This window comes from Arachis stenosperma, chromosome 9 (assembly GCF_014773155.1).
Source record: "Arachis stenosperma cultivar V10309 chromosome 9, arast.V10309.gnm1.PFL2, whole genome shotgun sequence".
Taxonomy (NCBI): Eukaryota; Viridiplantae; Streptophyta; class Magnoliopsida; order Fabales; family Fabaceae; genus Arachis; species Arachis stenosperma.
The window spans coordinates 124,637,744-124,646,550 of record NC_080385.1 but is presented as its reverse complement, the minus strand read 5'-3'; the positions used below and the strand labels follow the sequence as shown (position 1 = coordinate 124,646,550).

At 40.6% G+C, this 8,807-nt stretch overlaps 1 non-coding gene across 1 annotated transcript; it reads left to right on the top strand.

Moving 5' to 3' along the window:
• The first annotated feature begins 6,613 nt into the window (after positions 1-6,613).
• On the top strand, positions 6,614-6,721 carry LOC130953554 (small nucleolar RNA R71). Its single transcript, XR_009075723.1, has one exon. It is a non-coding gene; the product is annotated as a small nucleolar RNA R71 (small nucleolar RNA).
• The last annotated feature ends 2,086 nt before the right edge of the window (positions 6,722-8,807 follow it).

Here is an 8,807-nt window from a genome sequence, read left to right as displayed (position 1 = left end):
AGTAAGACATCAAGGAGGAGTCTGATTCTATCTTCGAGCAAGAGGAGGCCCAAAATGTGGAGATAGGAGAGACCCTAGAAGATGAAAGAATAGTTGAAAGGAGTTGTCATGGAAAGAAAATCATCAAGGATGAGTACAATTTTATATTAAAACTACTGGACAAAGCAGTAATTATTAAAGAGGAAGAAGTGGTTGAAGACTTAGGAGATGCTGAACCTACATGGGAAAGTCAAGTCATAGAGCCTCCTTCTGAGACATTTGAAATTGATGTTGAGGAGGGTGTACAACCTCCAAGGCATATCACAGTTGAAGGCTTGGAAGAGGTTGATCAAGAGATGGAGATTCAAGAAGAAGAGGTGGTGCGCGAAATTGTGAACAATACTTTTTCACAACTCAAATAATCCCCGGTAATGGCTCCAAGAACTTGGTGCGCCTAATACCATGGCATTACACAACTTCGCACAACTAACCAGCAAGTGTACTGGGTCGTCCAAGTAATAAAACCTTACGTGAGTAAGGGTCGATCCCACGGAGATTGTTAGTATTGAAGCAAGCTATGGTCATCTTGTAAATCTTAGTCAGGCAGACTCAAATGTATATGATGATGATAAACGAAAATAACAGAAAAGGTAAAGATAGAGATACTTATGTATATCATTGGTGTATGAGCTTCAGACAAGTGTATGAAGATGCCTTCCCTTCCGTCTCTCTGCTTTCCTACAGTCTTCATCCAATCCTTCTTACTCCTTTCCATGGCAAACTTATGTAGGGTCTCACTGTTGTCAGCAGCTACCTCCCATCCGCGCAGTGAAAGCTAATGCAGAGCACTCTGTCACAGTGCCGCCAATCACCGGTTTGGTTCCCTCCCCTACCGGAATAGAATCACTCTTTTGCGTCTGTCACTAACGCCCAGTAGGTTACAGGTTTGAAGCACGTCACAGTCATTCAGTCATTGAATCCTACTCAGAACACCACAGACAAGGTTAGACCTTCCGGATTCTCTTGAATGCCGCCATCAGTTCTTGCCTATACCACGAAGACTCTGATCTCATGGAATGGCTGGCTCGTTTGTCAGACGAGCACTCGGGTCAGGCGATCAACCATGCGTCATGCAATCAGAAATCCAAGAGATATTCACTAAAGCCTTGAATGCTTGTAGAACAAGAATGGTTGTCAGTCATCTGTTCATAGGTTGAAGAACAAGTGATATCTTAGATAAAGAACAAGCGGAGTGAATGGAAGAACAATAGTAATTGCATTAATACTCGAGGTACAGCAGAGCTCCACACCCTTAATCTATGGTGTGTAGAAACTCCACCGTTGAAAATACATAAGAACAAAGGTTAGGCATGGCCGAATGGCCAGCCTCCCAAAGGTCTAAGATAGCATAAAACAAGATAGCTACTCAGATGTCGTCTCTCGACTCTGACTCAATAGTAAAAGGTCCTACTTATAGAAAACTATTACATAGATGAGTAAATGACATAAAAATCCACTTCCGGGCCCACTTGGTGTGTGTGGGCTGAGCAATCAAGGAAATTCGTGTAGAGACGTTTTCTGGAGTTAAAACGCCAGCTCCCATGCCAGTTTGGGCGTTTAACTCCAACTTTTAATCTGTTCCGGCGTTTAACGCTGGAATTTCTGAGGCCGGATTGCTTCGCGGGTTTGGGCCATCAAATCTGGATAAAGTATGGACTATTATATATTGCTGGAAAGCCCTGGATGTCTACTTTCCAACGCCGTTGAGAGCGCGCCAATTGGGCTTCTGTAGCTCCAGAAAATCCACTTCGAGTGCAGGGAGGTCAGAATCCAACAGCATCTGCAGTCCTTTTTGGTCTCTGAATCAGATTTTTGCTCAAGTCCCTCAATTTCAGCCAGAAAATACCTGAAATTACAGAAAAACACACAAACTCATAGTAAAGTCCAGAAAAGTGAATTTTAAATAAAAACTAATAAAAATATACTAAAATCTAACTAAAAGATATCAAAAACATACTAAAAACAATGCCAAAAATACAAATTATCCGCTCATCACAACACCAAACTTAAATTGTTGCTTGTCCTCAAGCAACTGAAAATCAAATAAGATAAAAAAGAGAATATGCAATGAATTCCAAAAACATCTGTGAAGATCAGTATTAATTAGATGAGCGGGGCTTTTAACTTTTGCTTCTGAACAGTTTTGGCATCTCAATCTCTCCTTTGAAATCCAGAATGGTTGGCTTCTTTAGGAACTCAGAGTCCAGATAGTGTTAATGATTCTCCTAGTGAAGTATGATGATTCTTGAACATAGCTATTTATTGAGTCTTGGCTGTGGCCCAAAGCACTCTGTCTTCCAGTATTACCACCGGATACATACATGCCACAGACACATAATTGGGTGAACCTTTTCAGATTGTGACTCAGCTTTGCTAAAGTCCCCAATTAGAGGTGTCCAGGGTTCTTAAGCACACTCTTATTTACCTTGGATCACAACTCTTATTCTTTTTCTTTCTTTTTCTTTCTTTTTTTTTTTTTTTCGATTTTTTTTTCGAATTTTTTTTTTTTCGATTTTTTTTTTTTTTTTTTTGAATAGCTTCTTCTTGCTTCAAGAATCATTTTATTGATTTTTCAGATCCTCAATAACATGTCTCCTTTTTCATCATTCTTTCAAGAGCCAACATTCATGAACCACAAATTCAAGATACATATGCACTGTTTAAGCATACATTCAAAGAACAAAATATTGCCACCACATCATCATAATTAAACTATTATAAAATTCAAAATTCATGCAATTCTTCCTTTTTCAATTAAGCACATTTTTATTCAAGAAAGGTGATGGATTCATAGGACATTCATAACTTTAAGGCATAGACACTAAGACACTAATGATCATAAGACACAAGCATGGATAGCATAAAGCATAGAATTCGAAAAACAGAGATAAAGAACAAGGAAATCAAGGAATGGGTCCACCTTAGTGATGGCGGCTCTTCCTTGCTTTTGAAGGTCCTATGGAGTGCTTGAGCTCCTCAATGTCTCTTCCTTGTCTTTGTTGTTCCTCCCTCATGATTCTTTGATCTTCTCTAATCTCATGAAGGATAATGGAGTGCTCTTGATGCTCCACCCTTAGTTGTCCCATGTTGGAACTCAATTCTCCTAGGGAGGTGTTCAGTTGCTCCCAATAGTGGTGTGGAGGAAAGTGCATCAGGCTCATCTCATGATGAGGGCTCCCTTGTGTACTCCATCCTTTGTTTAGTGATGGGCTTGTCCTCATCAATGGGGGTGTCTCCCTCTATGTCAACTCCAACTGAATACAGAGGTGACAAATGAGATGAGGAAAGGCTAACCTTGCCACAGTGGAGGTCTTGTCCGCCACTTTATAGAGTTCTTGAGCTATAACCTCATGAACCTCTATTTCTTCTCCAATCATGATACTATGGATCATGATGGCCCGGTCTATGGTCACTTCGGACCGGTTGCTAGTGGGAATGATTGAGCGTTGTATGAACTCTAACCATCCTCTAGCTACGGGCTTGAGGTCATGCCTTCTTAATTGAACCGGCTTTCCTCTTGAGTCTTGCCTCCATTGTGCGCCCTCTTCACATATGACTGTGAGGACTTGGTCCAACCTTTGATCAAAGTTGACCCTTCTAGTGTAAGGATGCTCATCTCCTTGCATCATGGGCAAGTTGAACGCCATCCTCACACTCTCCGGACTGAAATCCAAGTATTTCCCCCGAACCATAGTAAGATAATTCTTTGGATTCGGGTTCACACTTTGGTCATGGTTCTTGGTGATCCATGCATTGGCATAGAACTCTGAACCATCAAGATTCCGACTTGTTGAATGGGGTTGGTAAGTACTTCCCAACCTCTTCTTCGGATCTCATGGCGGATCTCCGGATATTCACCCTTTTTGAGTGAAAAGGGACTTCGGGGATCACCTTCTTCAAGGCCACAACTTCATAGAAGTGGTCTTGATGCACCTTTGAGAGGAATCTATCCATCTCCCATGACTCGGAGGTGGAAGCCTTTGCCTTCCCTTTCCTCTTTTTAGAGGTTTCTCCGGCCTTGGATGCCATAATGGTTATGGAAAAACGAAAAAGCAACGCTTTTACCACACCAAACTTAAAATGTTTGCTCGTCCTCGAGCAAAAGAAGAAAGGGAGTAGAAGAAGAAGAAATGAGGAAGAGGGAGATGGAGGTGTATTCGGCCAAAGGGGAAAAAGTGGTGTTTAGGTTGTGTGGAAATGAAGGGTGTAAAGAGGGTTTATATAGGAGAGAGGGGGATGAAAGTTCGGTCATTTGAGGGTGGGTTTTGGGAGGGAAAGTGGTTTGAATTTGAAGTGTGAGGTTGGTGGGTTTTATGAAGGATGGATGTGGTGAAGAGAAAGATGGGATTTGATAGGTGTTGAGGTGATTGGTGATGGGGAAGAAGAGAGAGAGTGATGGTAGGGTCCTGTGGGGTCCACAGATCCTGTAGTAGGGTCCTGTGGGGTCCACAGATCCTGTAGTGTCAGGAAAAGGCATCCCTGCACCAATTGGCACCAAAATCCACGTTTGGGCCAATTCTGGCGTTAAACGCCGGGCTGGTGCCCATTCCTGGCGTTTAACGCCAGGTTTTATACCTTTACTGGCGTTTAACGCCAGTTTGGTGCCCCTTTCTGGCGTTAAACGCCTAGAAAGGTGCCAGACTGGGCGTTAAACGCCCATCTGCTAGGCTGACTGGCGTTTGAACGCCAGCAGCTTCTTCCTCCAGGGTGTGCTGTTTTTCTTCCTGTTTTTCATTCTGTTTTTTGCTTTTTTCATTATTTTTATGACTTCTTATGATCATCAACCTACAAAAAAGATAAATACAAAAGAAAATAATTAATTATAAATCATTGGGTTGCCTCCCAACAAGCGCTTCTTTACTGTCACTAGCTTGACAGAGGTCTCTCATGGAGCCTCAGAATGCTCAGAACCTTGTTGAAACCTCCCAACACCAAACTTAGAGTTTGAATGTGGGTTTCAACACCAAACTTAGAGTTTGATTGTGGCCTCCCAACACCAAACTTAGAGTTTGACTGTGGGGGCTCTGTTTGGCTCTGTTTTGAGAGAAGCTCTTCATGCTTCTTCTCCATGATGATAGAGGGATATCCTTGGGCCTTAAACACCATGGATTCTTCATTCACTTGAATGATCAACTCTCCTCCATCAACATCAATCACAGCCTTTGCTGTGGCTAGGAATGGTCTGCCAAGGATGATGGATTCATCCATGCACTTCCCAGTCTCTAGGATTATGAAATCAGTAGGGATGTAATGGTCTTCAACCTTAACCAGAACATCCTCTACAAGTCCATAGGCTTGTTTCTTGAGTTGTCTGCCATCTCTAGTGAGATTTTTGCAGCTTGCACCTCAAAGATCCCTAATTTCTCCATTACAGAGAGGGGCATGAGGTTTACACTTGACCCTGAGTCACACAAGGCCTTCTTGAAGGTCATGGTGCCTATGGTACAAGGTATAGAAAACTTCCCAGGATCCTGCCTCTTTGAGGCAGTTTCTGCCTAGACAAGTTATCCAGTTCTTTGGTGAGCAAGGGAGGTTCATCTTCCCAAGTCTCATTTCCAAATAACTTGTCATTTAGCTCCATGATTGCTCCAAGGTATTTAGCAACTTGCTCTTCAGTGACATACTCATCCTCTTCAGAGGAAGAATACTCATCAGAGCTCATGAAAGGCAGTAGTAAGTCCAAGGGAATCTCTATGGTCTCAGTTTGAGCCTCAGATTCCCAAGGTTCCTCATTGGGGAACTTACTGGAGGCCAGTGCACGCCCATTGAGTCTTCCTTAGTGGCGTTCACTGCCTCTTCTTCCTCCCAGAATTCGGCCATATTGATGGCTTTGCACTCTCTTTTGGATTTTCTTCAGTGTTACTTGGGAGAGTGCTTGGAGGAAGTTCAGTAATTTTCTTGCTCAGCTGACCCACTTGTCCTTCCAAGTTTCTAATGGAGGATCTTGTTTCATTCATGAAACTTTGAGTGGTCTTTATTAGATCAGAGACCATGGTTGCTAAGTCAGAATTATTCTGCTTAGAACTCTCTGTCTGTTGCTGAGAAGATGATGGAAAAGGCTTGCTATTGCTAAGCCTGTTTCTTCCACCATTATTATTGAAACCTTGTTGAGGTCTCTCTTGATTCTTCCATGAGAGGTTTGGGTGATTTCTCCATGAAGAATTATAGGTATTACCATAGGGTTCTCCTAGGTAATTCACCTCTTCCATGGAAGGGTTCTCAGGATCATAGGCTTCTTCCTCAGATGAAGCATCCTTAGTACTGTTTGGTGCATTTTGCATTCCAGACAGACTTTGAGAAATCAAATTGACTTGTTGAGTCAATATTTTGTTCTGAGCCAATATGGCATTCAGAGCATCAATCTCAAGAACTCCTTTCTTCTGACCAGTCCCATTGTTCACAGATTCCTCTCAGAAGTGTACATGAATTGGTTATTTGCAACCATTTCAATCAGTTCTTGAGCTTCTGCAGGCGTCTTCTTCAAATGAAGAGATCCTCCTGCAGAGCTATCCAAAGACATCTTGGATAGTTCAGAGAGACCATCATAGAAAATACCTATGATGCTCCATTCAGAAAGCATGTCTGAAGGACATCTCCTGATTAATTGTTTGTATCTTTCCCAAGCTTCATAGAGGGATTCTCCATCCTTTTGTCTAAAGGTTTGGACTTCCACTCTAAGCTTACTCCATCTTTGTGGTGGAAAGAATTTTGCCAAGAAGGCATTGACTAGCTTTTCCCAAGAGTCCAGGCTTTCTTTAGGTTGAGAATCCAACCATATTCTAGCCCTGTCTCTTACAGCAAAAGGGAATAGCATCAGCCTATAGACCTCAGGGTTAACCCCATTAGTCTTGACTGTGTCACAGATTTGCAAGAACTCAGCTAAAACTGATGAGGATCTTCCATTGGAAGTCCATGGAACTTGCAATTCTGTTGCATTAGAGAAACTAATTGAGGCTTTAGCTCAAAGTTGTTTGCTCCAATGGCAGGGATAGAGATGCTTCTCCCATAGAAATCAGGAGTAGGTGCAGTAAAGTCACCAAGCACCTTCCTTGCATTGTTGGCATTGTTGTTGTTTTCGGCTGCCATGTCTTCTCCCTTGAAGAATTCGGTCAAGCCCTCTAAAGAGAGTTGTGCTTTGGCTTCTCTTAGCTTTCTCTTCAAGGTCCTTTCAGGTTCAGGATCAGCTTCAACAAGAATGCCTTTGTCTCTGCTTCTGCTCATAAGAAATAGAAAAAGAAGAAGAGAATGTGGAATCCTCTATGTCACAGTATAGAGATTCCTTGAAATGTCAGAGGAAAAGAGAATAGTAAGAAGAAGGAGAAGGAGAATTCAAATTTTAATAGATAAAATTCGAATTGTGCATTTAGAAGGAGTAGTACTCCATAAATAGAAGGATGTGGGAAGGAGGGAAGAGAATTTTCGAAAATTCAATTAAAAAAATTTGAAAACATTTTGAAAAATGTTAATTGATTTTCGAAAATCAAAGTGGAAAAGAGATAAAGTGATTTTTGAAAAAGATTTTGAAATTAGAAATTAAAAAGATTTGATTGAGAACTATTTTGAAAAAGATGTGGTTAAAAAGATTTAATTGAAAAGTTATGGGTTTAAAAAGATGTGATTGAGAAGATATGATTTGAAAACATTTTTAAAAGATATGATTTGAAAACAATTTGAAAAGATATGATTTTGAAAATTGATGACTTGCCTAACAAGAAAAGATATGATTGAAACATTTAAACCTCTCTCAACAGAAAAGGCAACAATCTTGTGATGTTCAATCAAATCATTAATTGTTGGTAAGTATCTTTTTAAAAGGAAAGAAATTGAATTTGAAAACATTTGATTGAAAAGATTTGATTTGAAAAAGATTTGATTTGAAAAACTAAGAAAAATTGATTTTGAAAACAAAATCTTCCCCCTGGCACCATCCTGGCGTTAAACGCCCAGAATGGTATACATTCTGGCGTTTAACGCCCAAAATGCACCCCTTTTGGGCGTTAAACGCCCAACCAGGTGCCCTGGCTGGCGTTTAAACGCCAGTCTGCCTTCTTCACTGGGCATTTTTGAATGCTCAGCTTTTTCTGTATAATTCCTCTGCAGTTGGTTCTGAATCTTCAATTCCTTGTATCATTGACTTGAAAAGACTCAAATTAAAAATATTTTTTGGATTTTTCTATTAATCAAAATGCAACAAGAATCAAATAACAATGCATGCAAGACACCAAACTTAGCAGTTTGTGCACTACTGACACTAACAATATGAGAATGCATATGAGACACACAAAATACTTCAAGTCAATAGAATTCAAAGATCAAAACAAGAAATATATGCATGAATTCGAAAATTATAACAAAAACATGCATTTGACACTAAACTTAAGATGAGACTCTAGACTCAAACAAGAAACATAAAATCTTTTTGGTCTTTTTATGGTTTTATAAAATTTTTTTTGTGTTTTTCGAAAATTAAGTGGAAAAAAGGCATCAAAATTCTTAATGAGAATTCCAGGAATCAGTGCAATGCTAGTCTAAGACTCCGGTCCAGGAATTAGACATGGCTTCACAGCCAGCCAAGCTTCCAAGGAAAGCTTCGGTCCAAAACACTAGACATGACCAAAGGTCAGCCAAATCTTAGCAAATCACTGCTCCAAGAGCAAGATTGATACGAAATCAACAAGCTCTTGTGGTGATAAATTGAAACCTCGGTCCAATCAGATTAGACATGGCTTCTCAGCCAGCCAGATTTCAACAAATCATCATGAAACTCT